The 21,211-nt window shown below is 35.4% G+C and overlaps 1 pseudogene; it reads left to right on the top strand.

The window, feature by feature from the left end:
- LOC101414577 (zinc finger protein 42 homolog) overlaps positions 1-20,358 on the top strand; it is a 28,423-nt pseudogene extending 8,065 nt beyond the window's left edge.
- Positions 20,359-21,211: the final 853 nt, after the last annotated feature.

The following is a 21,211-nucleotide window of genomic DNA, read 5'->3' as shown; positions in this document are numbered from 1 at the left end:
TCTGTCATTTTCACTTTTCATATATGTTGTCACAACAGAGGACGTAAACCTTACAGGATAGGTCTAAGAAGTTGTCTCCACTTTAAGAGTCACAATATATGATGTAATTAGGAATACCAAAATAATTATATCAGTCTTCTTACCCTCTCATACCAAAGACTAAACATGTTAACCAGAGAAATGTCAACTTTTAAACTCTCTGATAAAATGAGCAGTATTTCCAGGATTTATTCTAAACTTAGATTGTGAGGGTGGGGAAAGATTCTTACATGTCCATTATATGCAGTTAAGTAATTCTTTGTAGTTGATGAAACCAAGTATTTTCTATTGATTGAGAAAATGTGTATATCTGTACTAGATGGAAAAAATTTGTCACCGGAAATTTGGGTGGTACCCTGTTTTTTCAATTCACTTAAGATTGAGATTTATTATATAAAGTAAGGAAGCAGATATTAATGTCAAAAAAAGGAATCCACAGAACCTAGCGCTGTGCTCATAAATGATATGCGTTCAATTAGATTTTTAATAAGTGAATGATATTTTAGTAAGTGAATGAATGACTGGGATGAAAATGTCTTTCTTTTACACAAGAAAACTTTGCATATTATGTTAAAAAGATTTGAAAGGAAAAATCCCCCCCAAAATATTTTTGTTAACAGAATGCAATTTCTTATTCTTTCTTTTGTTTCTTTTCTCCCTCTCTACCTCCTTTTCCCTAGTCTTCAATCCCTCCCTCCCTCTTTCTTCCCTCCATTACTTCCTTTCTTTCCCCTTCCTTCCTTCTTTCCTTCCTTCTTTCCCTCCTTCCTTCTTTTCTTCTTCTTCTCTCCCTCCTCTCTTTCTGTCTTGTTTTCTGTCATTCTCTCATTAAATTAGGTAGCCACAGAAATCTAAATAAGATATGATGTCAGCATAAGCAGGAAAACAATAATCATCCAAAACATTTTCAATAAAGTTGAATTTCAAGTACTTAACCTAGGAAATATTCAAATAAATTAAAATGGAAGGAGATTGAGGCAAGATAGTGGCTGAGTAGGACCTTCCTAGAGATAGCTCATCCTACAGGGCAGTCAGTAATCTAAAGCACCTGTCTGGGGGGCCTAGGAGACCAGAAAAGCATCCTGCAACATCCCTGAAAGAATGGAAGGAGAAGACTGCCTATCTGCACTGAAGTTGCGGGGGTAGAGCACTCCATGCTGCAGAGTCCAGTGCCCATCCTCCACTGGTGGCTCAAAACTCCTTGGGGACTACTCTGTGGCTGAAATTGAAAGTTTCATTTCCTAAAAATGGGGAAGGAAGAGACGGTTGGCCACTGAATTCAGCTACTGATTAGTAAATTCAGCTTGCTAAAGTATAATCCTGAGAACAGCTAAAGTTTGTACCTGTCCAAGTTGGAATGAGGTCAGTAGCCACCATTTTAACTCCAACCCCAGCATGAGGGGAAATGAGGGTGATTAAAAATCACAATGACGGTAAGGACGTGCTTATTTCCACCCAGATTGGACTGTAGACCTAGTGTAGGCACCAGCCTACCTCCAGCCAGTAGGGAGTGGGGGGACCTGCACCAGACTTTCCAGGGCCAGGCGCTTTTGCCCCACACAAATGGATTTGTTAAGCAGTTTTGATTCCATCTCTATCCTTCCACCCTCATAGAATAAAAAGGGGCTGGAGTTTCTTCAGCCCCTCTAGGCACTTTCAGCCTGCACAGACTGGGTACTCAGACACTTGTAGCTCCATCCCTGCCCACCCAATAGGATAATAGGGAAACTGTGTTTCCACAGCTTCTCTGGGCAACTGCAGGAACATTTGGCATTCATGAACTGGTTCTTTGGGTGCCTTCGAGTCCATCTCCACCCCCACCTACCCCCATTATATAGGAGGGGGCTAGTATTTCTCTAGTTTCTCAGGGAGAATGCAGGCATTTTGCACAAACTCAACTGTTGGGTGCCTGTGGCTGCACCTGAACCCCTGATAGGGCAAGAGCCAAGAGCAGGGCAGTGTTTCCCTAGCCTCTCTGGATAACTGCAAGTGCTTTTGACCCACATAGAAAGATTAGTTAGATACTTCTATGCTCTGTCCCTGGCTCCAAGTAGGATAAGAGGTGAGCTGTGTTTCCTCAGCCTTTCTGAGCAACCATACGTACTTTCAGCCTACACAGACTGGACGGTTGGGTACCTATGGATACATCCCCACACCCCAGTAGGATAGAAGGGGCTGGTGTTTCATCAGCCTTTCTAGGCAATGACAGGCACTTTCAGTTTGCATGGACTGAAATTTTGGGTGTCTGTGTATCTACCCCCACCACCCAATAGGATAAGAGGGGACTGGTGTTTCCTCAGTCTCTCAGGTCAATGGCAGATAATTTTTGCCTACATAGACTGAACTGTTGGGTGCCTGTGTTTCCATCTCCACCCGCTAAAATGCAGAAGAGACAGTGCTCCCTCAGTATCCCTGGGCAACTACAGACAGTCTTGACTTGCACAACTTGGATTGCTACACAAAGCTGGGTCTCTGTCCCTACCCCTGGCAGAGAAGAAAGGTGGGATACGCTATATCAGCTCCTAGGACAGTGCAAGCAGCTTCAGCCTCCACAGCTTACAGTACCAACTACATCCTCTGCTCCTACTATAAACTAGCAAGGGGAAAAGGGCAAGAAAGCCCTAAAGTAAAGAGAGAAACTGTGCCCAGAATAAATACTACTAGTAAGTCAGATGCCAAGACAGCAACAAAAAATTAAAATCCATACCAAGAAACAGGAAGATATGACCCAAAGGGAAAAATAAGTTTTCAGATGATATAAAGAGTTAAGACAACTAATAATAATGTTCAAACAAGTCTCTTTAACATATTTGATGAGATGGCTAAAGACTTTAAGGCTATAAAGAAGAGACTGGGTGAGCACAAAGAATTTTAACGCAAACATAGAAAAATAGCAAATCTAATGAAAATGAAAGTTACAATAAGTGAAATAAAAAAATGCTAGAGGCATATAATGGCAGATTTGAAGAGGGAGTAGAAAGGATTGGTGAGCTTGAAGACATGGTGTCCAAAAAATGAACATACAAAAGAACAGATGAAGAAAAGAATGAAAAAATTGAACAAGGTCTCAGGGAACTAAATAACAGTAAAAGACATGCAAAGATACATGCCAAGTGTGTCCAAGAAGAAGAAGAGAAGGGAAAAGGAGCAGAAGGAATATTTGAAGGTATAATGGCAGAAAATTTCCCAAACCTATTAAATGACACAGTTAACTGTATCCAAGAAGAACAATATAACAATATACTCCCATCCAAATAAATCCCAATAGATCAACTCAAAGACACATATTAATCAGAATGTCAAATGCCAAAGTCTAAGAGAGAATTCTGAAAGCAGCAAGAGAATTGTGATGCATAACAAACGGGATAATCAATAAAATTAAGTGCTGATTTCTCATCAGAAACCATGGATACAAGAAGGCAGTGGTATGATATATTTAAGATACTGCCAGAGAAAAACTGCCTGCCAAAATCTTGTATCTGACAAGATTATCTTTCAAAACTGAGGATGAATTTAGAATAGTCACAGATAAACAGAAAATGAGAGCTTTTATAACCAAGATATTGAATTTACAGGAAATACTAAAGAGAGGGCTACAGCCTGAAAAGAAAAGACAGGAGAGAGAGACTTTAAAGAGAGTATATCACTAAAAGTAACTAAAAGTGCTAGAAGAGTGGTGAAAATAAAATATGACAACTAAAACCCGAAGGTCAAAATGGGTGAAATAAGAACTGTTTTTACAGTAAGAATATTGAAAGTTAATGGATTAAACTCCCCAACAAAAAGACAGACTGGCATAATGGATAAGGAAATATGAGCTGTCTCTGTGCAGTCTACAAGAGACTCACCTTAGACCCAAGGATACCAATAGATTGAATATAAAAGGCTGAAAAGAATACGGCATGCATGCAATGCAGTAAACAAAAAAAAAAAAAAAAGCTAGAATACCTATACTTCTATCAGATGAAATAGACTTTAAAAGCAAAACTGTTATTAGAGACAAGGAAGGACATTATATATTAATAAAGGGAAATTCACCAGGAGGAAATAACAATCATAAGTGTATATACACCTAATCAATCGTTACCAAAGTAATGAGGTAAACACTGGCAGAGCTGAAGGGAAAAATAGATATCTCTATAATTATAGTTGGAGATTTCAATACACGACTCCCAGTATTAGATGAAACATCTGGACAAAAGATCAATAAAGAAACAGAGAGCTTGAATAATATGAAAAAGGGATTAACCTAATAGACATATACAGTACATTATACCGCAAAACAGCAGGATATGCATTCTTCTCAAGGAAACGTGAGTCTTTCTCAGAGGAGACCACATTTTGGGTTACAAAGTGACCTCAATTAATGCAACAAGATTGAAATTATCCAAAGCACTTTCTCTGATCATAAATGGAATAAAGTTAGAAATCAAGAAGTGATGGAAAAAGGGAAATTCACAAATAATATGGAGATTAAACAACACACTCTTAAACAGTGGGTCAAAGAAGTAATTGTGAGAGAAATCAATAAACATCTCAAGAAAAATGTAAACAAGAACACAATATATCAGAACCTATGGGATACAGTGAAGGCAGTGCTTAGAGGGAAATTATGGCTCTCAATGCTTACATTAAAATAGAAGAGCTAAAATCAATGACTTATCTACACAGCTGGAGAAACTAGAAAAAGAACAGTAAACTATTCCCAAAGCAAGTAAAAGGAGTGAAATAACAAAGATCAGAAGAGAAATAAATGAAATGGAGAACAAAAAACATAATAGAAAGAATTAACATAACCAAAAGTTGATTGCTTCATAAGATTAACAAAAATAAAAAAAAACCCTTAGCTAGACTGATAAAGAAAAAAAGAGAGAAGACACAAATAAAATAAAAAATGAAAATAGGGAAATCACTGCTGACCCCACAGAAATAAAAGAGATCATAAGAAGATATTATGAACAGCTGTTCCCCAATTAGCTAGGCGAACTAGATGAAGTGGAAAAATTCCTAGGAATGTATGAACAACCTACCCTGACCTTAGAAGAAATAGAAGACCTCAGCACATCAATCACAAGTAAGAGATTGAAACAGTCATTAAACAAGTCCCAAAATGAAAAGCCCAAGACAGGATGGTTTCTCATGTGAGTTATACCCTGCATTCAATGAAGATTTAATATCAATCTCACTCAATCTCTTCCAAAAAAGTTGAACAAGGAGTGCTACTGAACTCCTTCTATGAAGCCTTTATCACCCCAATGCCAAAGCCAAATAAAGATATGAAAAAAGAAAATTGCAGACACATTTCCCTAATTAATATGGATGCAAATATCCTCTACACAAAATACTTGCTAATTGAATCCAACAACACTTTAAAAGAACTATTCATCATGACCAAGTGGGTTTTTATACCAGGCATGCACAGGTAATTCAACACAAGAAAATCAATCAGCATTTACACCACACTACTATATCAAAGAAGGAAAAACCACGATCCTATCAATTGATGAAGAAAAGGCATTTGACAAAACACAGCATCCTTTCTTAATGAAAACACTACAAAAGATAGGAATTGAAGGAAATTATTCTCAACATGAAAAGGTCACATATGAAAAATCCACAACAAACATTGTACTCAACGAAAGATGGAAAGCTTTCCCATTGAGATCAGGAAAAAGGCAAGTATGCCGACTGTTACCGCTGTTGTTCACTACAGTGCTGGAGGTTCTGGTCAGAATAAACAAGCAAGAAAAAATTATAAAAGGCATCTATATCAGAAAAAAAAAAAGTAAAACTTTTGCTACTCACAGATGATATATCTTATACCTAGAAATTCCTGAAAAAATCTACAACAAAGCTGTAGGAGCTAATAAACAATTTCAGTAGAGTGTCAGGATACAAGATCAACATGGAAAAATCAGTGCTGTTTCTATACACTAGTGATGCACAATCTGAGGAGGAAATCAAGAAAAAAATTCCATTTGCAATAGTGACTAAAATAATCAAATATTTAGGAATAAATTTAACCAAGCACGTAGAACAATTGTGTTTAGAAAACTACAATTAATTTCTAAAAGAAGTGTTTTAAAAAGACCTAAATAATTGGAAGAACATTCCATGCTCATGGATTGGGAGACTAAATATCAGTAAGATGTCAATTCTACCTAGATTCACATACAGATTCAATGCAATCCCAACAAAAATTCCACAAGCATTTTTTTCAGACAAATGGAAATCACAATTATCAAATTTATTTGGAAGGGTAAGGGGCCCTGATAGATATTTCTCCAAAGAGGAAATACAAATGGTCAAAAAGCACATGAAAAAAATGTTCAATATCATTTGCTATTAGAGAAATGCAGATTAAAAAGGCAATGAGATATCATCTCACTGCATAGAATGGCCATTTTTTAAAAAAACAAAACAGAAAAAAATAAGTGATGGAGAGGATGTGGAGAAATAGGAACACTTCTTCACTGTTGGTGGGATTGTAAAATGGTGCATCCTCTGTGGAAGACAGTTTGGTGGTTCCTCAGGAAGCTAAATATAGAACTGCGATATGATTCAGCAATTCCTCTACTAGGAATATATTCAGAAGAACTGAAAATTGTGATGCAAAAACAGACATTTGCACACTGATGTTCATAGCAGCGTTATTCACAATTGCCAAAGGTGGAAACAACGCAAGTGTCCATCAGCCAATGAATGGATAAACAAAATGTGGAATGTACATATGATGGAATACTATGCTGCAGAAGAAGAAATTAAACTGGGACACTTTTGACAACATGGATGTATCTTGAAGACATTATGCTAAGTAAAATAAGCAGATACAGAAAGACAAGTATTGCATTGACTCACTAATTTGAACTAAACAGGAAGAATAAACACATGGATTTAAAACCTAGAGTATAGGTTATTAGGAGACAAGAAGAATGCTGTGAAGGAGTACTCATGCTTAATTTATGTAGAAGTTTTAACTGACTGTAAACGTGTGGACATGTATAGAGTTGATGGTAACACATTATAGTGAGTAGCAGCTAGTTTATACATGGGATTGTGACTGAAAAGGGTAGTCTAGGGATGTAAATGTCAATTGAAAGAAAGCTAGAGAATAATCTAGTGACTGAATAACACTAGTGAACCTAGAAGTGGATGAGAATTGTGGTTAATAGTACAATGCAAGAATATCCTTGTGGGAACTAGAAGGGATATAAGTCATTATTGCAGGGTGGTAGGAATGTAGAGAAACACAGGAAAAATACACTTAATATAAACTATGGACTACAGTTAACAGCAATTTGCATGGTCTAATATGAACTAAATACAAGGTTTTTGATGCAATAGTCTTACATCAGTGCAAAAGATATATTGTGTTAATAATAGGGGGTATAAAAAAAATAGGCCAAATGTGTGCTATGAACCATAGGTAGTGACAATAATCTAATGATATTATCTCATAATCTGTAATACATGTTCCACAATGGTGTCGTGTGTTGGTGAAAAGGTGTTGTATGAGAATTCCACACGTGAATGATTGTTTTGTAAGTTCACAAACTAATAAAAATATATTTAAAAAAATAATTACCTTCAGGGGTGAGTAAAGTAATGGGTTGAGAAGATAGGTAAAACTGAAAATTCTCTGTATATACCTTTCTACATAATTTTGAATTTGGAATTGTGTAATGTTACCAACTTTAGGAAAACAAATAGAAATATCAAAAATAAAATGAAAAGGTAAGCATTTAAATAATTTTTTAAGGTTGACTATGACTAAGATTTGAAATATATGTATATATTTTAAATGTATATGTACATAATTTAGTTTTCAGTATCCCACTTTGAAATTTCTGTTTAATCAAAATTTTACCTAGTCAAAACTTTGATTCATTGATGAGCCATCTTCATTGGATACATTAATAACCCAAAATGCATATATAAATTTTGTAATACATAGACTGCTGGTTTTTAAATTGAATTCAGATACTTCTACTATGTTTAGCATGAGTACCCTTAGAAGGCATAAATGGTATCTACTCAGATCTGACAAAAATTTTGCCAACAAACAAAAAAATTCAACCTTTTGGGAAAGGTTTTACATAATGTAATATCATTGATTACTTACTCTGCATCTTTCATAACAAGAACAAGAGTAAAATATTGTTTATTATGTCTGTATTTATCCATTTAAGATCTGTTTTGTATATGTTTTATACACAAAAAAATGTAATGGATATGCAAGCTTAATGATAGAATGTTGGAGGCAATTGATGGACTATAGAAGTTTTTTATAGAGCCTCAGAACCTAGTGAACCTTGTGAAGAAATATCAGGAAGCTTGAAAACTTCCTGAAATTATATTCAAATCTAAGTGCATGTGCTGACCTGTAGTTTTCTAAAGAAAGCTTGCAGAGCTGTTATGACATTATCATGGAAAACTGTGACCCATTTTAGTTTCAAAACATTCATATAACTCAATCATACTGATTCAGATTGAAGAATATTTTAAATATATTGGAAAGAAATATTTCACCTGTGTTAAGATGTTTCAATAAATTTTAATAAATTGTATTTATAGCAAAATAAATAAACCTTCATAGACTGATAAAGGTTGCAAAAATATATAATTAAGTCAATTGACTGAAATGCATCAAATAGCAGGTGTGACAACTGATAGCTAAAATGATATTTATGGAAATTCATATGGTGGAATTTCATTTTTTCTTTTTCATTTAGCCATAAAAATACATAATAGTATAAAATGAAAACGTGAAATGAATTTCCACATTGGTCCTGCAATGTTTCATCTTCTCTGTGAGATCTTAGAAGCTTCAAAATCCATTCCTATGAATATGCCTGGATTCTGCAGAATCTGTGAATTACTTAATTCTGTCAACTGACAAACTGTTCAATGTGGTGGAACACAAGACTATGGAAGGCAAGTTTGCTTATTAAGATATTGGGATTTTTTTCTTCCTTTCTTCTCCCCTCCATGTCTCTCTCCTCCTTTCCTCCCTCCATTCCTCCCTCACTCCCTTCTCTCCCTCCCTTCCTTCCTTATAATTGAAGACCTTACAATGCTCTCAAATGCTATTATTATGATGTTTTGTTTTCAGAAGCCTTGTAAAAAATAGACATATTCATTACATTCTGAGTTAAAAGCCAACTTCAATTAAATAAAATAAGGAATAATTTAACTCTTACTAATTTATAAAAGAGTTTGCCTTGGAATAAGTTTTAAAGTCACACTAAAAAATTTATTTAGTTTTTTAGAAAATCAAAAAGTCTGTCCTCAGTGTCTATGCTAATGAATTTTTACATAGACTCTGTATAAATGTAAAAATATTAAATGAAAAATAAACAAAGGGGGATAATTTTCTTGCTATTATGTGTCAATATAAATAAAAAATTCGAATCTCTGTATATTTTAATCCATTCCTTAACTCGTGGAAGATTTTACTTTCAGTAGAAATGAAAATGTTCTATGATCAGTGAATTTTTTTTCTTTTTGAGAGAATATTTCATCAGAATCCTGAAATACTATAAATTTCTTGGGATGAAAAATAATCTGGACTCAGGGCCCAGTTAAGCAATTCCTATTTCTCCATGACACCTTATGTAACCTCGTTCAGCATTAGTATTTATTTGTAAAACAGGGAGAGAAATGTCTGTCTGCCTCCCTCTTTGTGAAGACCATTTGAGGTGATGGCTATGAAACAATGCTTGACTCATAAGTTACAGTCAGTATTGCTATGATACTAGAGCTATATTAAATGATATTGATTTCTGGTTCTGATTAGAAACATGGAATTTTATTTCTGAATAGACACTTGGGGGGACCTATAATTGAACCGTTATCTTTTATAGATCAAGAGAAACCAAGTCCACAAACCCCTGACTTATTTCAATGTGTCCTCTACCACACCATGATGCATCAGTTTGCATATTAATTAAAAATTAATTCAACATTTTTCCCAACAGATCTCCATTAAGATTCCATTTTCTGATAAATCTAGACATTTTATCTGGTTTATAAAGATTCTATGAAAATATATCTGGTAAAATTAGTCAAAATTATTACCAATAGTAGAGTGATCCATTGTATTAGTATAGAGCTTTAATTGACCGTATAGTTTAGGCATATAACTTTAGTCAGTCATAACAAAAAACAGTACAGAATAAAAATTAAAATGAAAAGCCTTTTATTTGAAAGATTATTGAAGCTTTGTCCACAGTCAGTCATCCAGCAAAATTTTTTGACATTAAATCTACTAATCTCCAAAAACATGATGAATTGGAAGCTGTGTAAGTTCAGGGTTAAATTAATTTAAAATGTTATTTTAAAGCATTAGAACATTATTTTATGGGTACAATGAAGTCTAATTAAAACATGACTCACTTCTATCCTAGATCTAGTAGAGTCTTTTCTAACTTAATTTCTTAGAAGATGGTCTGGTCCCTACCTATTCTCAGTTCCAACATGCCATATTAAACCTTTAAGTCAGAATTAGAGGTAATTTCTAAAGAAAATATTGGCACGGGCATGACGATATAGACATGAAGTACTGTTTGGGATCCCTCAGAGACTTAATTTTTGAAAAAGACTGGTGGTTTGACGCTTTCTCCTTTAATTTTTTTATTAAATCTAGTATTGGCATCATATTACCAAACAGTCTGGATGGATTTCTGTAATACTGCATTTAAATGATATTTTATGAAGTGATGGCATTAGAAAAGGGGGAATTAGGAGAATTATATTGGTTCTTCTTGTGACCTATTAGGACACTGGGAAATTCCTGCTGCCCAATTTGAGGTATGTATCATATGTGCTCTTCTGCGACCAGGAATCATTTTGGTTGTGTAATAAGTGATATACAGCTGCTCTTCACTATCCATGGGGAAAAAAGCCAAACAAGTGACAAGTATGACACTAAATAAATATTCACAGCATTTGAATCATAAATGATTTATTTTTGAGTAGCAATCGAGCTATGCTGTTAAAAGAAATGTCATTCTTCAATGATGAATTCTCAATCTGATTCTCTTCCAAATCCCTCCATTTTCAACCTGAATCAAAGAGATTTTTGAATGTGAACAAAAATGTATTCAAATTTCTTTTCAGAATGTATTCAAATTTCTTTTCAGAACACTATATTTTAAAGATCATTTTTTGAGCATAAGTTGTTGTTAGAGTTTGAAATGATGGTTGAAAAATAATTTTCTCTTTTTTATTCTCAATGAAGTAAAACTAAATTTATTTGTTATGACAAAATCCCAGAAGTATAACCTAATAACATTACATTATTTTTGTTTTACAGTATTGTGATTCATTGTTGGTATTGCAGATGAAATAATTGCTAAATGAACACTTTTTAAAAACAAAAAGCAAAATCATAATCAACTATTGTCTTAATAAAAACTGCCCTTTACATAAGTTTTATGTTTGATAACTACTTTTAATAGAAATCTTTCACATAGTAGGTGCTTTTAAAACTGTTTCATATAATCTTATAGTTGTTTCAAGTATATGTATTAGAGGAATCAAGTATATTTATAATAAAGTAATTTGCTTTAGCCGATTTTCATAGTGTGTGCAGTAAAACAATATATAGTATTTTTGTAATTTGCCAAGGCACTTCTTATTAGCAATTAATATATGAGATAGAAAGCATATTTACAATATTGTAAAACTTGGTTGTTCTTTACTAAAAGATACTACTCATTTAAAATTTCAGTATTTTAAAAGTGCTAATACAAAATAATTTTTTTAGAGATGAAATAAAATAAAATCTATCAGTATGTTAGTAAATGCTGCATATGAGTGTCTTAAATGGGAAATTCTCTTGTGACAAGAAAAGGTGCCAGAGCTTGCATTTTAAAACTCTCCTTCAGATGCAGCTGAGGATATTTTCAGGAAAAGGTTGTTGTCATAGTTCTGAGAAAGTGTTGGAACTAGTTCTTTGAGAAAGCTACCATCCCAGCTCTAAACTGAACAAATCTTGCCAAAATACTCTTGTAACACATACACATAAACAAATAATAAAAGAAAATAATTAAAATGCTAAACATTATCCAAAGATATGTTAAGAAAAATGCGTTGTTTGGTTAAACAACAACTCATGATGTTTTCTCTGGAATAGAGTCTGGAAACTCAGGAATTACCTAAGGATTTAGAGCACTTTGAGAAATGGGAAAGATGGACGATGCTGAATATTTTTTACATTCATAGCAAGAACAGGGGACAAATGGTGTAATTTACATATAATTATAATAACATGTTTATTTGTGTATTATGATTTAAAAGCAATTTCATACCTATATTTGTTTTGGGACTTCTCAGCAGTGTTGTGAAACAAACCAGGGAAATTTTTTGCCTGTTTTCAGATGAGAAACTGTGCTGAAAAACTTGCCTAAGGGTAAGGGTTGAGCTAGAAAGTAAAACCAATTCTCCTGACTCAGAACTGAGTGTTTTGTTTTCATTTTTGTTTTTCTCACAGTCCACTTCTGAAGAGAAAACAAAACTCATTCAGCTCCTATTTTGCTTTCAACTTCAGAGAATAAGCATGTGGAGTGGCCTCAGGCTCTGCCCACCCTCTGTTCACTGTGTATAACTGAACTTCATGTTCTTCTTTGTCCACTTCCCACCCTACCATCTAAGATGTGAAGATGATTTTCAAACTGGAAAGCACAGAACATATCTGTTGAAGGGGAATTATAAATACAAGACATTGAGGAAACTCTAAGATGTCCTAAAGGGTTTTAAGTAAGTTGGGGAATCCTGCTCCAACAAAATATATTATTCAAGACTGAAAACTCCTGGAACTGTAAAAAGGCATGACTTGATAATTCTTGGACAAACTGAAGGAGAATGAGAGATGCAAAATACTAAGGATTAGTGTCCTCATGGTTAAAATGAAGTTGAGAAAAATGTAATGTCTTAGGAAAAGCTAATGTTTTGTGAGAAAAACATGTTAGGAAAAAAGGCAAATTATCACAGGGCAAGCATGGATCATTTACTAGCAAGGCATGTTAAATCAATTTCTTTTAAAATTGAAAATAATAGACTTGTAGATTAGTTTATGTACATATGTCACCATGGGATTTCTTTCTTGATATTCTATGGTTGTAATGGAGAAATAAATGCAGGCTAGTTAATAATCAGGTTAGGTAGATTTTTAGGAGAATATCAGTCCTAAATTGTATTGACTAGTCCTTGAAATCAGCCTGGCAACTAGTCTCTAATGATAGAACAGAGGCTACTATGATTAACTGTTTCGTCTTATGTATATCTGTATCTATTAATTAGAGATCTGCTTCAATATTGCCATTATGTATTCAATAATTTAGGCTTGTTAATCTTTCAGTTTAATAAAAAATATTTTAAAAATAATTTTGATCTGTATAATCATAAACTTCCTGATCAGTAATTGTTATTGAGTCAGAGTATTTCTCTTAAAAATTAGCTAACTATATCGCTGAATCCAATATGGCTCAGTGCTAGAGCACTAACTTAGAATTCTGAGGCACCTTAAATTAATGGTACTAGTTGTTTCTAAATAAATAAATGTATTGCCATTGACTTTGACTTTAATTTGGTAATATATTTATCCCCTATCTTCCCTACCATAAAAAGAATATGTCTTATTTATTTGAGTATATGAATATAATTTTCTTTCAGTCTCACAAAATTCCTGTGACTTTCCCCAATAATTATTCTTTTATTTTAGTAATCTTTCCAAAAGGGGAGTGATATTTATCTTTTATATTTTAATTATGTAACTTAAGTCTTAAAATTTGGATATAGCGTTTCAGATGAAGTGCAGTATATTCAGAGGAGCTAGAATGTTTTAATAAAAAATTTTAAGATATTATCTAAAAGCAAAAGTGTCTTAAACAGGACCTGGAATTTCCCTCTTGCAATACTATATCTAGAATCAAAAAATTTATTTCTCACAACACTTTAAAATGGAAGATAGTGTTTTATTGCATATCCTCATGAGGAGAAGTCAATGGCTATATTAATAGCATTAGGTTTATTTAAATGTTCCATTACCTACACCACTTTGTTATTTATAGTATGAAATCAAAACAATTGTAATGCAAAAGTCAGACTCTTATGCTGCTTTAAAAGTAATGAATAACCGCCAAAATATTTATTGGAAAAGTAAAATGTAAAGTTTACTGCCATACAAAAATTTTGCAACCCAATTACTTAAATTTAATGTTAATGTTTAACTTTTGAATCCTGTGGCAGTTTGATATATTTATGAATTCCAAAAAGAGATATTGATTATGTTTTTAAACTGGTCTGTTCATCTGGGTCTAATACCCATTGATTGATTTAAATTCAAAAGCTTTACTTTTACTTGATTAAATCAAGATTAGGGCTTTGATTCAACCACATCATTAGGGCGTGCAGGGTTGAGTCCCTTCCCCCTTGGTAGGCTGTATAAACAGATATACAATGAAGAACACAGAACGCTTTCATTTATTTTTAGAAACATCTGCTATATCAACATCAAGGTCTAGGGAAGCAGACTTGGCTTAATGGATAGAGCATCTGCCTACCACATGGGAGGTCCGTGGTTCAAACCCAGGACCTCCTTGACCCGTGTGGAGCTGGTCCATGAGTAGAACTGATGCGCACAAGGAGTGCCGTGCCATGCAGGGGTGTCCCCCACGTCGGGGGACACGCGCAAGAAGTTCACCCCGTAAGGAGAGCCACCAAATGTGAAAGAAAGTCCAGCCTGCCCAGGAGTGGTGCCGCACACACGGAGAGCTGATGCAGCAAGATGACACAACAAAAAAGAGACACAGATTCCCGTGTCACTGACAGGAATAGAAGCGAACACAGAAGAACACACAGCAAATGGACACAGAGAGCAGACAATTGAGGGGTGAGGAAGGGGAGAGAAATAAATGAAAAAATAAATCTTAAGAAAAAATACCAATGTCTACCAATGTACCTGGATATTAGTGTGGTTTACATTACCACATCTTTTGTTGTATCAGATTCTATTTTTAGTGGCTGATCAACATAATTATGGTTTCTCTACCCAATGACATTTATTTTGGTTATAAGATTAGAAATGTAAATTTGCAATAAAAGAAGAAAATAGGAAGCTGGTTTTAATGAATATTTTACACATGACTAATTAACAGAATCCCCTACAGGAATTTGGAAGTAATAAGGAATTGGCTGCAAATAAATTAAAAATTAATAAAGGAGTCTCCAAACACTTTGTTTATGAACATTTAACAGTTGCTTTCTTAGCTATGAATATTTCAAGCTGTTTTGTTATTCAGCATGTATTATTCTTGTAGTATTCATAATTTTAGAGGTGATTAGACAAAAAAGGAGTAACACAAAACAAAATGGCTTACGATGATAAAAACTCACCTTGGGAAAACTTGCTAATGTAAAGTTGCTAATGTAAAAATAATGACTTAATATTGTTTGTTTGGGTTTCTTTTTTTTGTCTAATAATACTTGCAAAATTGAGCCTGATTCTAGATAAGGATCAAAAATATGTGAAAGGAATAAAAACCTAGCAACTTGATTTCCTTGATCAATATAAATGCTCTCAGAGAAGAAATGTTTGAGCAGAAGATAATGCTCTTCTTTTTTAAACATTATTTTGAAAGTTCATTTCAATGATATGGACTCATTGTTGAATGTAAATGTGTCAGAACATCATCTCAAAAGAATATTATCTAATCATTTTTCTTCAAGTATGTTTAGTCTTAATTTATTCAGGTAGTTGAATAGTTACCAGCACTTCCCTTCAATGTTTGTAAACTATAAAGCATTAAGTTGAAGAACTTTTGCTGTATTATGTCAAGAGACAAATTTTTAAGCAACTTCAATTTCTTCCCAAATTAAAATGGAAGATTCAAAAGATACAGATGAGTAGCAATTATTCCTTTTACTTATCTTCTCTCAATGGAAACAAATAGCACAGAATGACTTTAGAGTGTGGTTTCTGTGTAAAAGTTGAAATGCTTTTAGAAAATATGCTATGGAAAGAGAAAATCTGAGATACAACTTTCAGATAGAGGAAGTACCAATTTTATTCACATGAAGAGGTAACATTCTGAATAATTAAATTATTAATGCCTAAAATGACATTAAAATAATATCCTTCAGTAATTATTGCAGAATAATGTTAACATAAAATAATTTACTGCTTTTCTATGATTGTTTTGTAGAAAATGCACAATCGAATTCCTGGAGAAACAATAGAAATTCCTTTGTCATTAGTATCTTGAAATTTCCCTTCCAAGTGGTGAAAATTGGGAAAATGGCATTGGCTAATTATCCAAGTCTCAAGCAGATGGCAAAGAGAAAAGCAATGAAGATTTTTCCTCTGCTTTTGATAATATCAATGGCCAGGGAATACAAAACTGACAAATTCCCAAGTAACCTTCAAAAAGGATAGAATTTGATGATTGGTACAGAAAATTTCCCATTGTTTCTATAAGTCCTTTTATTCTAAAACCTACTTAATTTCTTAGCTGCACTTATTTAAGAGAAAGTCATTTTTGGAATGATAGAAATGTTTTCACAGTGAATGGTGGTCATGGTAGCACAACATTGTGAACGCAAATAACAGCACTGGAACATATATGTGAACATGAAAAAATTGGTAATGTTAGATTGTATGTATGGTAACAGAATTTAGAAAAATTTAAAAACTGTAAGGTTTTGGTAGAGGGGTGATGTATGGAGGTATGAAGTATGGGAATTTTTCACATTATGCATGATTGTTTTGGAAGCTCACAATTTTTACAATAAAAATAATGAAAAAGAATCCATGGAACTACATTACATGTTGAATACTAGTTAAGCCATAATTAGTAGTACAATTATAAATATGTGCTATCATCAATAGTAACAAATGTCCCAGAGCAATGCAAATTGTTTTTGGTGAGGTGTTATATGAGAATCCTGTATGACAGTGCCAATCTATTGAGTGGCAGCCTTAAAGCATGGGTGAAGAAATATATCACAGGCCCACCCTCAATGAACTTTTCCTCCTGGCAGAAGCAGTTTGTGGACAGCTAAAACAGTGTAAGAAATAATTGAGTGATTGGGGTTTATGGGAAAGGATTACAAGTCTTATGTCATAAAATAAATAAACTACAAGGAGCTTTAGTCTATTTCATAGGGAGTAGAGGGTACATCTAACTTCCTGTAAATGGGGGAACTTCCCAAGGTCACAAGCAAGAACAAGTCCAGGGCAAGATGCAGACTCAGAAAAGATAGAGGACCCTGTACTTCACATTTGCTTTGGGTTGATCTTCTTGCTAGAAGAGCTAAACTCTGAAAGATAGGACCAGCCAATGCAGAACCATTTTGCAAAGACTGTGAAAGGTTTTTTGTTTTTGTTTTTTGCTTTTGCTTGTTTTTGTTAGTTCCTGCCTCAGGAGGGAATTTTTGTCATATCAGAGACTGCTTTCAAAAGTAAAGAACAGACTACTAAGGGACTAAATTCCAGTGTTAACACTTTAAAATAGAAAAATATACAGTGTACAGCAAAAGATTATAAGAGAATGAAATAGGATATGATGTCCCATCCTCAGGAACAAGATAAAAATCCAGAAACCATCAGTGAAGGAAACCAGATTTTGGACATATCAGACAAGATTTTAAAAACTACTCTTAATATATTCAAGGAGATAAAAGAAAGCATAAAGAAAATAATTAATGAACACTAGGAGAATCTTAATAGATAGAAATTTTTAAAAGGAACAAAATAGAAACAATGGAGTAGAAGACTATAAAAAACTGACATGAAAAATTTCCAGAAGGTTTCCAACAGCAGATTGGTGCTGGCAGAATAGAACGAGTCCCTGAATTGGAGACAACACAATTGAAATGATTCAGGCTAAGTAGAAAGAAAAAAGGATTTAAAAACCAAACAGAGTCTAAGAGTCCTGTGGAATATCATCAAGCATATCCATATATGCATGATGCAATTCCCAGAAAGAAAGGAGAGAGACAAAGGGGGAGAAGGAATATTCAAAGATATAATGGCATAAAATTCTCCCAACTTAATGAAATAAATGAATATGCACATTCAAGAACCCAAAGACACCACAAATAGGATAAACTCAAAATAGAACCATACCTAGGCACATAATAGTGAAGCTGGCAAATGCCAAGGACAAGAAGAGAATTCTGAGAGCTGCAAGAGAAAGCAAGAGAAATAAGGGAGTCCCCATAAGATGAAGTGCCAATATCTCATTAGAAGCCAAGAAGGCAAGAAAGTAGTGGGAAGAAATATTCAAAGAACTGAAAGGGGGGAAAAAAGCCAACCAAGAATTTTATATCCAGTAAGACAGTCTTTCACAAACAAGGAAGAGATTAAGACATCCCCTAGATAAATGAAAGTGAAGGGGGATCATAACACTAGACCTTCCATAAAGCAATTCTAAAGGGAGTTCTTCAACTGAAAGGAAAAGACACTGGACAGTGGATTGAAGCAGCAAAAAGAAATAATGACCTCTGGTGAAGGTAACCATATAGGTAATTATAAATGTCAGTACTATTGTATTGCATTTTTTTCAGTATTTAACTCCCGTTTTTACTTCTTACAGGTTCTAAAATGGAGGGGGACAAAAAGTTATAAATCTGTGGTTTTGGACATGCAATGTATAAAGATATAATTTGTAATGAGTATGACAAGAGGTAGGGGGATGGAGAGGTATAAAATCAGTGTATTGTATGCTATTGAAATTAAGTAGGTATCAAATCAAATATGGCTGTGATAGATTTAGAGTGTTAAATTAGAACCTTATGGTAAATACAAAGAGAATATCTGAAAAGTATACACAGGAAGAAATGAGAAGTGAATAAAAATGGTACATTACAAAAAATCAAATAATTATGAAAGCAGCCATTAATGAAAGAATCGAGGGGGTGCTGGGCTGGCCTTGCCGTCCCCTTCCAGGCCTGGGAAGGGGCTGTGCTCAGGACTCTGCTCGCCCAAGTCTTTTACTTCACCTTTCTTGATGAAAGCTTGAACATTAATGCTTCTAAAACCCCCCAAATTTTAAGAAAATCGGGTGCAAACCTGACCTGAGAACTTGACTGGGCAATTTCTCGAGAAACCACGGGAAGACACCAGTTAGCCCAGGGGAAAACGCGTCCAGCAATTCCGGCCTCCAGGAACGCACCTGTTCAGGTTTTCTAAGGATCGCATCCCTGGGGAGCGTGGGCTGGGCTCCCAGGTAGCAAGGTGGAGCTGGGTCCCCAGCGGCCGGTGCCTTCTCCCTTCACGGCTTTAGACACACGTGCTCAACGGGAGGCAGAGGCCCTGCCCGCCGGGAGCGTCCAGTGCAGCAGGTCACTTTGAAAATCAGGTGCTCACTGACGACAACTTCCCTGGAAGCGATTGGCCGGTCCCGGTGCTCACCTTCGAGGGGACAGGCAGGCCAGCATGAGCCAGCAGGTGAAGAGGCGGCCGCCCGCCAACTCTGCGGGGACAGGGCCTCGGCCAGCCCGGGCCAGGCCCGGCCCCGCGGGCGGAGGTGGAGCCCCCGACACGCCCGGCGATGGAGAACAGGTGCCCCCCAGGCCCTTCTGGTGGGGGGCAAGGACGCCTTCCCTGACTGTTACTTAGAGTGCATCATCAGAGGCGAGTTCTACCAGCCGGGAATAGAGGAGAACCCGTTTCTTCTGGAGTCCCTGGAATGCCAGAAGGCGCCTGACCAAGAGTTTTCTGGACAGGTTTGTGAGGATGACTCGCTTCAGTGTTCCTTAAAATACATGGAAAAGAAGGTTAAGCCAGAGCTCCCCCAGCAGATCGCTGCAGAGGCTTCTCTCGAGTATTCGGAGTACATGATGGGCAAGAAACTGCCTCCCGGAGGGATCCCTGGAATTGACTTGTCGGATCCCAAACAGCTGGAGAAATTTGCCAGAAAGAAGCCAAGGCAAGCTAAAGAGGAAGATGCTGCAGAAATCCTCCTTTGTCCTCACAGCGGCTGCACCAAGAAGCTGAGGGATAGAGCTGCCCTGAGGAAGCACTTCCTGGTCCACAGCCCCGAGACCAAGAGTGCGCGGAGTGCAGGCGCGAGTACTGGGAGGGCTCCAAGCTCAAGAGGCATTTTCTGGTCCACACCGGGGAGCTGCCCTTCCAGTGCACTTTTGAAGGGTGTGGGAAGCGCTTCTCCTTGGATTTCAACCTGCGCACGCACGTGAGGATCCACACCGGGGAAAAACTGTTCGGTGCCCCTTGGAAGGATGTAACAGGAGGCTTGTTCAGTCAAATACCTGAAATCTCACATACTGACGCATTCGAAGGCCATGATGAGTAACTGAAAGAGGAGTTGGAATATAATCCTCGAGTAGGATAAGCATCTTAGCAGAGAAGCGTTTGGGGGTAAATACGCCTCTTTGGTTATTGTTTTCTGGGAAAAGATTTTAAAATTGATATTGTAACCCCATAGGGCTTTCTTGTTTGGTTTCTTTTTTTTTTAATGGTACAAGATGTTCTTATACTTTGTGATACCATTTTAAGAACAGTGTTGTAATTTAAGTGTCCTTCCAACAGGAAGGCCAGGGATGTTTTCAACGGAGAAACTTGGCACACTCCACCTTAACCAAGTGCTCAAAATTCACTTCATCTACAATTACACAGACTGACATGAGGTACCCTCTGACGTGAAGCATTTAAGAAGGACATAATATGCTTTCTGTGGTATTACTGACAAGTGCATATTCTTAAATAAATAACAAAAACCACAAAAGTGCATAAATTTTACTTAATCATAAGGAACAGCAGACAAGCAAAATTGAGTGACATTCTACAAAGTAAGAGACTTGTATGCTTCAACAGGAGATAGATTAATTGCAGTAAGGATGGAGAGAAAGTATGCCAACTCAGGAAATATTTAGAGAGTAAGTCTCCTGAAGACATATCTTCTATATATAGATTGTGCTACTGTTTATTTGAGGGAAAGGACACAAATTCAGAGATCTGTTTATACCTAAAATTTCTCTCTAAAGATGCTCAAAAACTGGTAACATTAGTTATTTCTTGGGAAGAGAAGTGGAAAACTGGGGTGGGAGATACAACTGTATTTCACCTTAATCTTTTTTCTTTTTTACTTTTTAAATTGTAGTACCATATATACAACTCAAAATTTCTCATCTTAACCACTTTTAAGTGTGC

The sequence above is a fragment of the Dasypus novemcinctus genome, chromosome 9 (assembly GCF_030445035.2).
Source record: "Dasypus novemcinctus isolate mDasNov1 chromosome 9, mDasNov1.1.hap2, whole genome shotgun sequence".
In the NCBI taxonomy this organism is placed as follows: Eukaryota; Metazoa; Chordata; class Mammalia; order Cingulata; family Dasypodidae; genus Dasypus; species Dasypus novemcinctus.
This window is presented reverse-complemented; position numbering and strand designations above follow the sequence as displayed.